This window comes from Lathyrus oleraceus, chromosome 5 (genome assembly GCF_024323335.1).
Source record: "Lathyrus oleraceus cultivar Zhongwan6 chromosome 5, CAAS_Psat_ZW6_1.0, whole genome shotgun sequence".
In the NCBI taxonomy this organism is placed as follows: Eukaryota; Viridiplantae; Streptophyta; class Magnoliopsida; order Fabales; family Fabaceae; genus Lathyrus; species Lathyrus oleraceus.
Window position 1 is genome coordinate 586,568,468 of NC_066583.1, and position 13,651 is coordinate 586,582,118.

General features: G+C 37.4%; 1 non-coding gene across 1 annotated transcript; it reads right to left on the reverse strand.

The window, feature by feature from the left end:
• Positions 1–288: 288 nt before the first annotated feature.
• Positions 289–395, reverse strand: LOC127088594 (small nucleolar RNA R71). Its single transcript, XR_007790426.1, has one exon. It is a non-coding gene; the product is annotated as a small nucleolar RNA R71 (small nucleolar RNA).
• Positions 396–13,651: the final 13,256 nt, after the last annotated feature.

A 13,651-nucleotide genomic window follows, 5' to 3' on the forward strand; every position in this document is an offset into this window, starting at 1 on the left:
AACAACTTTGAACTCAAACCTTCACTGTTGCAGGCAGTGCAACATAACCAATTCTCTGGAAATCCTACCGAGGATCCTAACCTTCATTTATCCGTATTTGTCCAGTACGCTGATACTGTTAAAGCTAATGGTGTCACTTTAGAGGCAATTCGACTTCGTCTTTTTCCTTTCTCACTAAGAGATAGCGCTAGAAGATGGCTTCAATCTCTTCCTTCCAACTCAGTCACCACATGGAACGAGTTGAAGAAAGTTTTTCTTGCTCGATATTTTCCGCCAAGCAAAACAGCTATGTTAAGAGCCCAAATAAATGGATTTAAACAGAAAGATAACGAGTCTCTTTTCGAAGCATGGGAAAGATATAAAGACATGATGAGACTTTGTCCACATCATGGTTTAGAAGACTGGTTAGTAATTCATACATTCTATAATGGTCTCCTGTACAACACGAGGTTAACAATAGATGCCGCCGCAGGTGGTGCACTAATGAACAAACTTTATGCTGACGCTTACCAACTTATCGAAAGCATGGCTCAAAACCACTATCAGTGGGGAACCGAACGAACAATGGTGGAAAAACCTCAAACGAAAACTGGCATGTACGAGATAAGTAACCTTGATCATGTTAATGCAAAAGTGGATGCTCTGATCCAGAAAAATTGAAAGTTTAAATGTATCACCTCCAGCCACCGTAGTTGCCATAACTCAGAATTGCGAAGTCTGTGGAATCCAAGGTCACACTCCTGCAGATTGTCAACTCCTAACAGGAATCCAAGCGGAGCAAGTAAACTATGCTCAAGGAAGCCCCTATTCGCACACCTATAACTCAAATTGGAAGAATCATCCCAATTTTTCATATAAGAGTAATAATGCTCTATACGCACCTGGACAATCTCCAAATCAAGCCCCAGCTATACCTCCGGGATATCAGAAGCCGACCCCATCTACATCTAACAATAACGCCCCTAGGAAATCCAACTTGGAAATCATGATGGAAAACTTTATAGCTTCTCAACAGCAAACCAATAAAGATTTCTTAAACCAGAATGTACACACTGGCGAACAAATTAAACAACTAGCAAGTAAAGTAGATGCCCTGGCTACTCATAACAAAATGCTGGAAACGCAAATATCACAAGTAGCTCAACAACAAGCACCTACTGCTGCCCCAACTGGTACATTTCCTGGCCAACCCCAACCTAACCCAAGAAGCCACGCTCATGCAATTATACTGAGAAGTGGAACGGAAGTGGAAGGACCGTCTGACCCAAGGATAGAAAACCAAAACTCTAAAAAGTCAACTGAGGAAAGTCAACCTAAGGAAAAGGAAGAGAGTAATAAGGAAACCGTAGAAAAGAAGGAACCTTATGTACCTCCACCACCTTATAAACCACCTATCCCTTACCCTCAAAGGCTTATTAAAACCAAAGATGCGGGCCAATTAAAAAAAATTGTCGACCTACTAAAACAATTAAACGTCATAATTCCGTTTACAGAAGCTATTACGCAGATGCCCTCATATGCCAAGTTTTTAAAAGAAATTCTTTCTAATAAAAGAAAACTTGAAGATAGCGAAACCGTTACACTTACTGCTGAATGTAGCGCTATAATACAGAATATACCTCCTAAACTTAAAGACCCAGGTAGTTTCTCTATACCCTGTCACATAGGAAAATTTGTCATTGACAAAGCCTTATGCGATTTAGGAGCCGGTATTAGTGTTATGCCTTTATCCATATGCAAGAGACTTGAAATGGGAGAATTAAGACCAACTAAAATGTCTGTGCAACTAGCAGATCGTTCCGTAAAATATCCTGTAGGAATTCTTGAAAACGTTCCAGTGCGCATAGGTCAATTCTACATTCCAACGGATTTTATAATTATGGATATTAGAGAAGATGAAGTTACACCGATTATACTGGGAAGACCGTTCTTAGCAACTGCCGGTGCAATCATAGACGTAAAACGAGGACGACTCACTTTCGAAGTAGGAGAAGAGAAAATTGAGTTCATTCTTTCCCAATTTTTGAAAGCACCTGCAATAGAAGATACATGTTACTTCATGGATATCATCGATGAATGCATAAAAGAAACGGAGTTAGAAAAAGACAAATCATCTGACTATCTTGTAGAAGACAAACTTAACCAATGTTTAGTAATAACACCGGACCCTACGCAATGCCTTAAGAAACCAACCTTAGACCTGAAAATACTTCCCAAAAATCTGAGATATGAATTCCTAGACTTAGAGCTTGAACGACCAGTGATAGTTAATGCTGACCTAGGAAAGCTCGAAACAGAAAAACTCCTACATATCTTAAGAAAATATCCAACCGCACTAGGTTACAACATCACCGATCTTAAAGGAATAAGTCCTTCTATTTGTATGCACCGCATCATGCTAGAAGAAGACTGTAAAACTTCTAGGGAACACCAGAGGAGACTAAACCCGATCCTGAGTGAGGTAGTGAAGAAGGAAATAACCAAGTTATTAGAGGCAGGTATCATATATCCTATATCTGATAGCAAATGGGTTAGTCCTGTACACGTAGTACCAAAGAAAGGAGGTATAACAGTCATTGAAAATGAAAAAGGAGAAACTATAACCAAACGAATCGAATCGGGTTGGAGAATGTGCATTGACTATAGGAAACTAAACAAAGCAACCCGAAAAGATCATTTCCCTTTACCATTCATTGACCAGATGTTAGAACGATTAGCAAAACATTCACATTTCTGCTATCTAGACGGTTACTCAGGTTTCTTTCAAATACCAATTCACCCTGATGACCAAGAAAAGACAACGTTCACGTGCCCTTTTGGTACCTTCGCTTATAGACGAATGCCGTTTGGCTTGTGTAATGCTCCTGCAACTTTCCAAAGATGCATGATGGCAATATTCGCCGATTTTCTAGAAAACATCATGGAAGTATTTATGGATGATTTTTCCGTATGCGGACAAAGCTTTGAAGAATGTCTTGAAAACCTAGAGAAAGTTATAGAGCGATGTGTAAAAGTAAACCTAGTACTTAATTGGGAAAAATGCCACTTTATGGTACAAGAAGGAATTGTTTTAGGACACATCATCTCAAATAGAGGAATTGAAGTAGACAAGGCCAAAATAGAGGTAATCGAAAACCTTCAACCTCCGAAGACTGTGAGAGAAGTACGAAGCTTCTTAGGACATGCCGGTTTTTACCGACGATTCATTAAAGACTTCTCTAAAATAACTAAACCGTTGACCGGATTATTGATGAAAGATGCTGAATTCATATTCGACAATAAATGTTTAGAAGAATTTCAAACGCTTAAACAAGCACTGATCTCCGCACCCATAATGCAGACACCAGATTGGAATGAACCATTCGAAATAATGTGTGATGCCAGCGATTATGCTATAGGTGCTGTTTTAGGACAACGAAAGGATAAAAAGCTTCATGTTATATATTACGCAAGTAGAACTCTAGATGAAGCACAAATGAATTACGCCACAACCGAGAAAGAACTTCTAGCAGTAGTGTTTGCGCTAGATAAATTTCGTTCTTACTTAGTCGGAGCCAAAATAATCATCTACACTGATCACGCTGCTATCAAATACCTCTTAACTAAAAAGGATGCAAAACCTAGACTCCTAAGGTGGATCCTGTTACTACAAGAGTTCAATTTGGAAATCAAAGACAAGAAAGGAACTGAAAACGTAGTAGCAGATCACCTCTCTAGACTTGAGAACCTTGAACCGGAAAGAACAACAATTAACGATGATTTCTCGTACGATAAGCTTATAGCTACTTTAGAAGAAAATAACGCTGATAAACAGGTAGAAACTACCTTAGCAATATCTGTTACACCGTGGTACGCTGACCTCGTCAATTATTTAGTTGCCGGAATAGTTCCACCTACCTTATCCTACCAACAGAAGAAACGATTCTTCTACGACATAAAACATTATTACTGGGATGACCCCTTACTTTTTAAAAGAGGTCCCGATGGTATTTTCCGTCGGTGTATACCCGAAGAAGAGGCAGAAAGTATAATCCAACACTGTCACTCCGCTCCTTATGGTGGACAAGCAAGTACATCCAAGACCTGCTCTAAAATCCTACAAGCCGGTTTTTATTGGCCAAGTATATGGAAGGATGTGCATGCAGCTATTAAGAAATGTGACAGATGTCAACGCACAGGAAACATATCTAGACGTGACGAGATGCCACAAAAGGGCATTTTGGAAGTAGAGATTTTCGACGTGTGGGGAATAGACTTCATGGGACCTTTTCCATCCTCTTTCGGCAACAAATACATACTCGTGGCAGTTGACTACGTATCAAAATGGATTGAAGCTATAGCTTCCCCAACTAATGACACACGAGTAGTAACTAGACTCTTTAAGAATATAATATTTCCAAGGTTTGGTGTCCCAAGAATAGTAGTCAGTGATGGTGGATCGCATTTCATATCCAAAGTACTCGAAAAACTACTGCTTAAGTATGGCGTAAGACATAGAGTAGCGACACCTTACCACCCTCAAACCAGTGGGCAAGTGGAAGTATCTAACAGAGAAATCAAACAGATACTAGAAAAAACAATCGCCACTTCAAGGAAAGACTGGTCATTGAAATTACCAGAAGCTTTATGGGCATACCGAACTGCTTACAAAACACCCATAGGGACAACCCCATTTAAGCTAATTTATGGAAAATCCTGTCACCTCCCGGTAGAATTAGAACATAAAGCCTATTGGGCTATTAAAAATCTAAATTTAAACTATAAAGCCACCGGTGAAAAGAGAATCCTTGATATAAGCGAATTAGAGGAACTCAGAAGAGACGCTTACGAAAATGCCAGAATCTACAAAGAAAGAACAAAACAATGGCATGACAAGCGAATATCGAGGAAAATCTTCAAACAAGGCGATACAGTCCTTTTATTTAACTCCAGACTAAAGTTATTTCCGGGAAAACTACGATCTAGATGGTCAGGTCCTTTTCAAATCACCAATGTTTTTCCCAGTGGAGCAGTAGAAATTAAAGGCAAATCTATGGAACCATTTACCGTAAACGGGCAACGTCTAAAACATTATCACTATGCAGAAAACAATGAAGATTCGCAAGTCTTGCACTTAGACGAAATGCCTCCAGAAATTATAGATTATAATTGATTGTTTTTATGTCGAGTTTGCGACATTAAACAAAGCGCTTAGTGGGAGACAACCCACAATTATTTTATTATTTCCTTATTCTATTATTATTATTTTTATATTTCTTCCTTAATTATTCTTTTAATTTCTGTTTAGTATTCATTCTTAATTTATCTTAATTTATTAAAAACTTTTCTCTTCTTTCGGCATTTGGCCAAATCATGACTAAAACTCTTGTTTTTCTTTTCTCTAGCTAACACTAACCTGATGGGACATATTGATCGTATGGGTATCAAATTCAGAGGAACAGCTCAGAAACAAAAGTTTGAGGAACTAGCCACGAGAGAGATGCTACCTAGCCTGTATGCTGATGACTGGGCAATGACTGCCCTTGGACTAAGACAAAGTGTCCTGTATTTGCTGAATCAGATAGGGTGGGAAACCGCTCCTATCCGTAGACAATTTGTCACTTACCGGAGACTGACTCTAGAATTCCTTAGTTCTCTGATCTATCTACCCAGCCATGGAAAAGGAATAAGCAGAGGTTTTATACAGTTCAGAATGTTTAACATGGAGTACCAATTTAATACTCAAGATTTTACCAACCTTTTAGGCTTCCCTACATCCTTTGACACATTCACAGTGAGCCAAGAGGAACTTTTCGAATATAGAGAACTCGAACACTTTTGGGGTAACTTGACTGGAAATGACGATCCCGAGGAACATGAGTTTCTCTCTGGAAACATACATAATCCGGCCTTTCGTTATTTCCATAAGATCCTGATCCACACCTTATTTGGGAAGAAGCCAAACAGTACCACAGTTTCACGTGATGAACTCTTCATCATATTTTGTGCTTCCCAGAACCGTCCAGTAAACGGTGCCACTTTTATATTAGCAAATTTGGATCACCTTATCCAAGATGAGCGAGCACCAATTCGAATAGGCGGTTTGATAACTATGATAGGTAATGCTATTGGATTACGTCAGCCTATGCTTGACTTAAGCCCTTTTTGTGGCATTACTACTATGAGTATACCCTTCCTTTTCAACACTTTGTTTATAGCAAACCTAGGGTCTGATGAGTTTGAGCTTATTATTGATAACCAAGTTCTTTGCCTATTCACCATGCCCGGTCCTAGGACTAGTGTTCATAACCGCAACAACTGGCTCTACAACCTGAACGAAACCCCCTCTCCTGCTAGATCCACTGAATCCATCCAGGACTATGAGATTTGTGATGACTATGAGATTTATGATGACCAGATTCCTTATGCTGAATCAGATCCTCAGACACCATCTGGATATTATGATATTGATCCTCCTCCTCAACCTGCCCAGACCGAAGAATCGGCAATACCCGACCTTAGACATCATATGCCCGGAACTGATTATAACACTGCCATGGAAGCTTTGATGTCAGAACAAGATGCCCTCAGAGAAGAATTCACTAGCTTGAGGCACGGATTTCTGGGATACATGAACAGTATGACAAACCAGTTTCACGAGTTGCTATACCGTGTTAACTCCTTTGCTCCTCCGGCCAGAGATCGTGCAGATGGATAGAATTTATTTATTTTTCTTAGTTATTTAGTCTTAAGTTAGATTAATTATTTAATGTTATTTCAAATTATGTTCGTATTTGTTTCTCTTTCGCACTTTTTGTTTTTCTCCATTGTTACATTATGATTATTTTATTGAAGCTATTTATTCATTTTATTATGTAATATCTATTATGCTCTCTACTGTTGCTGCCTACATGACTTATTAAAGAACAATATATTTATGCATCATTGTGCAAAGTAGAATGACGTGCAGGAAAATTAAATAGCAAAATAAAATAATCTGGAGCAAAACAAAACAAAAAAATAATAATAAAAATAAATTACCAAGTTATTCTGAAGAACGCTAGCTGAAGCCATACCAAAAAGACTGTGTGACGAGCGTCACACAACCTATGACGGACGGCATGCCAAGTACCTGTTACGACCGTCACGCCCCTGTGACGAGCGTAACACCTTTCTGACTAGGTGAACGTTACAGTGCCGTTGGAGACGAACGTTACACCCTTTCACTTTTTACCTTCCCCATTTATTCCCATTAACTCACACTTATTCACTTTTCAACCACCTCCTTTCCAACTTCCAAATTCTTTTCCTATAAATACCCATCAAAACCCTCCTCCATTCACCACAATCCACTCTCTAATATCAAATACATTTCTTTCCTTTATTACTCCTTTAAATTCATTCATCAGTATGGCGGGAAATCAGAATTTCGGAAATATCATCTTCCGATCTGGAGATGAAAACTATCAAAGGGAGCAATTCGAGCGCTTCCAACAGCGAGGCGTCATCTCTACCAGGTATCCTGATTCAACTTGTTTACAACAATTAGGATTACTTCAAGGTATCGAGTGGATGCTCCGCCTTGCCGATCTAACCTTTCTACGTACGCATAATCAACCCACCTACCCATCCCTAACCTTAGAATTATTAAGTTCATACGCGTACAACACTCCAGCCGGTAAGGACGAATTCTTAACCGGTACCGCAACCTTCCGTATGTTCAACACCGAGTACTCCTTAACCCAAAACCAATTGAGTACCATGCTATAATTTCCCACAGAAGGTCAAGTCTACCCCAGAATCCCTCCTAACCTAAACTGGAGCACAGTTGCTGCTTTCGACCTCTTTAGGAAAATATCCGGAGTAGATGCCAACAACTGGGAAGAGCTCCTTGTTTCCCATATACATAACCCAACTATACGGTACTTTATCCGTATCCTACAAAACACCGTTTTTGGAAGACCGAACAACAGCAAGGTCAACGCAAAGGAACTCTTCTTCCTCGAATGCGTCTTCGAACCGCAAGCTAAGGTAAACGCCGCCTTCTTCCTATTTCATCATATCCGCACCTTATGTGCTAGAGGCCGTCAACCTTTTGTAATTGGTGGATTAATAACTACCATAGCACTTGGCTTAAACCTAGGGGACCGACTCCAAACTTTAGAATCTTTACCTCCCCTATTTATGGATATAGGCTACTGTCGATCCAGCCGCCTAATAAAGAACCGAATAGGCGGAAAATATTACCTTATGGTGAATAACCAGGCCATCCCAAGCGTTGTTCTCCCCAACATTTCCCTAACCGATGTCACCAATCCCAACCGCCACCTCTATGATCTGAATTCTCCCGAAGCTACCGAGCCTTCGCATACAAACCCGTCTGCAGACGAGTTCGAAGAAATGGAGCAAGGTGATAACGCTCCTGAACAACAATCAGTCCCGCTCAACCCTTCCGATATTGCAGCTGGCCCATCCTCCCGATGTCGTCGACGAAGAAGGCCTGCAACCAACGACGACATCATGGATGCCATTGATGGTATGCAAGCACAGAATCTCAAAATGATGCAAATGATGCGCCAAATGCAACAACAGCAGGCAGAGAGGAATACCATAACCGATCAGCGGTTCACTGAGTTGTTTAGCAGGTTCGACAACTTAGACTTACGTCAGCGATCACCAGGCCCAAGAACAAGAGGCGGAAGGCAACCTTAACTTTTCCTTTTTTCCTTTCTTTTTTGTATTTCATTTATTTTTCTTCAAACATTGAGGACTATGTTTTATTCAAGTATGGGGGGAAAACCATGTTCTTTCTATCCTCCATTTTCCTTTTCAAGTATGTACCTTTCTTTTCATTGTTATTTCCCTTATATTAAAAAAAAAAAAATTATAATACAGATTTATTTTAAGTTAAGTCCCTAGCGTGAAAAACTTTCTATTATCCATTTCCCCTCAAATTTTCATGAGCCATAACAACAGAAATTTAACACACCCAGTAAGTATAAAAGTTGCTTATTTTATAAAACTTGAGTGAAATCAAGACAAAAAATTATTACCATAACAACGCTCTAAGAACCTCAACATGTTAGATCAGGATAAGTACCTATTATACCAATCCCTTGAACTTTTAGTTTTATAGTAACCCCGAGTAGTTTATACGAGAAGTCAGCACCATCTTAATAGCAAACTACGTGGAAAGCCGATGAATATAAGTGAATGATTCCCAAAGTAACAAACAAACAAAAAAAAATATATATATATATATATATATATATATATATATATATATATATACATATCAGGAAATGCACTAATTAAGTTAGGTGATCCTTACCAGATCATTTAATCTAAAAGTTGCAGATCATACAAAAGCATAATATGAAAGATCCATTATGAGTTGGTTCAGCAGGTATCTGGTACTGAACTTGGTAGGGTGGACTACGGTTCGATCCCCCGCAATTTGCAATGGACTGAATAACAAAGTTATCCGACTTATGTACCAGAACTTCTAGCTGAAAAGGGATCAGAATCACTAACCGGTTACTCCACTATGTGCGCGAAAAGATAAAGGGCTTAATGTGATTTCGCTAGAATGAAAACGGGTGAAATAAGAGTAAAGGAACTAGGACAGCTATAATGGCATTACTTGAACTGGTTTGCATAAGGTGAGATTATCTGAGGTTGTGACGGTGGTTGTCGATGTCAAGATTAAACTCAAGTCACTTCTAAACAAGGTTTACATGCAACCTAGTACGAATTGATGTGTGTTTTGAAATTTCATCTGGCTAAAAATTTTAAAACAAGTTCTATACCGTATTTTGCTTGAGGACAAGCAAAGATCTAAGTATGGGGGAGTTTGATAACATGAAATTATATCACATTTTAGGACTTAATTCAATTAAAATATATTATTATTTACTTTAATTTATTTCATTTTATCAGATATTATGCGGTATTTCCTTTCTATTTATATCAGGTATCTATTTGAAGCAAAAGTAAAAAAAAGGAAGAAAAGGAGGTGCAAAAAGAAGTTTTTGGAAACAAATAGCAAAAGCCAAGCCCAACCCAAAGAAGGCACAAGCGTTGTGCCTGTGACGAGCGTCACAGAGGCTGTGACGAGCGGCACGCTGTATACATGCCTGTGACGAGCGTCACAGAGGCTGTGACGAGCGACACGCTGTATACATGCCTGTGACGAGCGTCACACATGGTGTGACGGACGTCACACCATTCCCCTACATTTTTTCCTTCAGAGACGTTGAGTCCTATTTGCACGCTGAATCCTATTTCCACGCCTATACCTCCGTTACGTGAAGACCCTTTGACGCGGACTACTTCTAAAGACCGTTACGGAAAGTGCCAATATAAATACCAGCTTTGGAAACCCTTCCTCGGTTCCACGCTCCCAGACAGTTTTCCAGTTTTAGTTTTTCTTTGCATTTTTTTTCTTTTTCCAGCAGCTTAAGCATATTCCTTATAGTACATCTTTTATAATTGTTATATTGTTTCTTTAGCAATTCTATTTTCTTTTCTAGCACTTAATTAATTTTTCGCACAATAGTTTCTACACCGAGAACTATTGTGTACCTTTTAACGGATCTAACCTTACGTTAGAATATAGTTTTTTTTATTCCTTCGTTTTATTTTTCTGCCTGATTGAAGAACTCAAGAACAAATCCAACCGGTCTGTGGTGGAGTGTTCAAGACTGCTATTTAATTATTCAGGTTCTTTATTTATTTGTTGAATTTATATATGCTTGTTTTTACTATTAATTTATACTGTTTGCCTGCGATGAGTCTGTTTATGCATGATATTTATTTAAGTCTGTTTAGCATGTCTGGCTAATTTATTTAGGTATCGGTACGTAAAGTAAGCGGAATGAAGGAATCAAAACTAAGTTGGTTTATTTAAGTTTAAAATTAAAATCACTCTTTTTACGGTCTCAATTTACAGGTTTAATAACAAAGTTTTTGTACGAAAGTAAAAGACATAAAGAAGTTAAAATCAATAGAGCGAGAGTTTGAGGTTTTGACTGGACAGTGTAAATTGGACATTAATTCTAGATCAGGGCGAGAGCAATTTTTAGAGTTAATTAAATTCTAACCTTTTTCAAAAAGTATTTTTAAAGATTGAATGTGAGGACGAGAGTTAAGCATTTGAATTTAATTATATAACCTAAGTCAACAGAGCGAGAGTTTGAGATAAGGGTGTTTAAACGATTAGTGTTTTCTTAAAAAGAGTTTCTACGGATTCTATTGTTTTCAAAAAGTGGTTTTTGACTTAACTATAAGTGACAGCTACGTTAATATAAAATCATAGTTTATTCAACAGAGCGAGAGTTTGAGATAAAACTTTTAACCAATAGCGTTAACTGAAAAGATTTATTTTTAAAACCAAGAAACCAATAAAGAATTGATTCCCTAATTACGACGAATTACGTACCGATATCCGCTTAATTGATATTTAATCTAGATCTTATTTTAGTTTTAGCTTTTTCCCCCAAAAATCAAAGTATTACCTGCCTTAGCTTTACGAAGTAACCTTAGATAACGGTATATCGATTCATAAGTCCCTGTGGGATCGATATCTTTTAAAACTACGCGATAGAACTGTGCACTTGCAGTTTGTACCCCAATTCGACTCATAAAGTCGAGCGATCAGTGTTGCGCGCTTGACTTGAGAGCATCGTGTACCCGCGCCTTAGAGTCATATGATCATTGCCACGTCAATTAATGAGATGATCTGATGGCGCTGGAATTTCCTATTTTTCTTATTTTCTTTTAATTTCAGTTAATTCCTTTTATTTCCAAAAATTCATAAATATTTTATTTAAAGTCACAAAAATATGAGACCAATGCCAAAATTTTCTTGAAAAATCTAATTTCATAGTTTGATTTTTAATTATTTTTGTGACTTCATTTAATATTTTTTTGTGAATTTATTGGTTTTTAATAGTTTTGATTCATTTTAAAATACTTTATGATATTTGAAAAATCCAAAAATATTTTCCTAACACCTATGGATCATGATAAGTCAATGAAAAATAGTCTCATCATTTTCTTATTCGATTTGAGATTTATTTGAGATTTTAATTCATATTGTGTTATTTTCCATTGTTTTTAATTGTTTTTAAATAGTTTCTGATTTCAAAAATTGTTGAAATTTTTTGTCAAAGTTTGTTTGACCATGTTAGACCTATGAGAATTTAATTGGACTTGTTGAAGTTGATTTGAATTAAATTTGAGGTTTGACCATATTTTTGTTTATTTTATTTTGCATTTTATTTTAATTCAAAAATTACCAAAAAATATGTTTGACTTGTTGACTTGTAATATTCATTTCTCTTCTGTTTGGCATTGATTGATGATGACATGGTTCACATCTGATCAATTGAGTTTGATGCTTGAATTCTCTTTCCATTCTTTTCATCTCCATCCCTTTATTTTTATTTTGGCCAATGAGTTAATGTCTTATGGTTGGTCTTGACAAATGAAAGGTTTAACCTTTTTTGATCCAAACCAAACTCAACTTGATCCAAGATCGAGTGAGTTGTTTTGTGTCCAAGATAGGTTGCTTCTTGGTCAAGCCAAAAAACCTAAAGTCCATACAAGGCCTCTCCCCTTTTGTTTTGGCATGACAAGTTTTTGGAGCTTGACTTACTAGTCATGATCTCTTACTTGTGTTTATTTGCCTATAGTTTTATTGACCAGCCTCATATAGGTGTGACTACTACATTAGTCCACTTACGATTGCTTAAAATAGCGCTACATTGTCTTATAACAAACTAACATAACCATACTAATTACTAAATTTAATTTGAGCATTTAATTTCTTGCCCTTTACTTTTAATGCAATTTATTTCTTGCTCATTTATTCATATTGCTTTTCACTTTGCTCACTTGAGCACATATTTTATGTTTATGCCATTTTCCTTTTGCTCATTTGAGTTCATTATTGTATATAAATATATTGTTGTCTTGTGTTTGTTTTGTCTTTGTTTTTGTGTGAACCTAATGCAAAAAGGAGAAAGGACTTAGAATTAGGACATACACATGCTTAAAGGAGTTCAAGAGCAACTAGGCCTCATGCCTTTAGAATGCTAAACTTGTTGAAGAGCAACTAGGCCTCATGCATTTAGAATGCTAAATCTCAAAGTTGACATTAAAGGACCTCTCATCTAAACTTTTTCTTTGTCCATTCCTCTTATTGTGTTATGAACTTTTTGATGTTTGCTCTCGTGTAATAGGGATTCCACCTTGAGATAATAAGGAGGACCATTGTCATGAGTAGCCAAGTTAAGAGACAAGCCAAATGGAGATCCTAGGAGCTTGAATTCAATTTGTTTGATTGCTTGAGTGTTTGCTAAGTCCAAAGGAAAGGAGCATCTTGAATCATCTCTATGATTACAAGAAGAGGAACTCCAAGGGTTTTATCTTTTCTCTCTTATCTTTGTATGCTTTAGGACTAGCCCTTCTCTTCTTCTCCTCACTCTAACCCAAGCCAAAAGTCTTTCCTTTCAAACTTTGACATTTGTTTTCAAACTAGAAACCTAGGCCTTATGCCTTTGACTTTTCAAACTCTTTTCATCAATACTCATTGTGAATAAATCTTAATCCAACTTTGACTCCATTTTGTAAATAAATCTAACTTGTAAGTACAACTCACTTCAAGTTG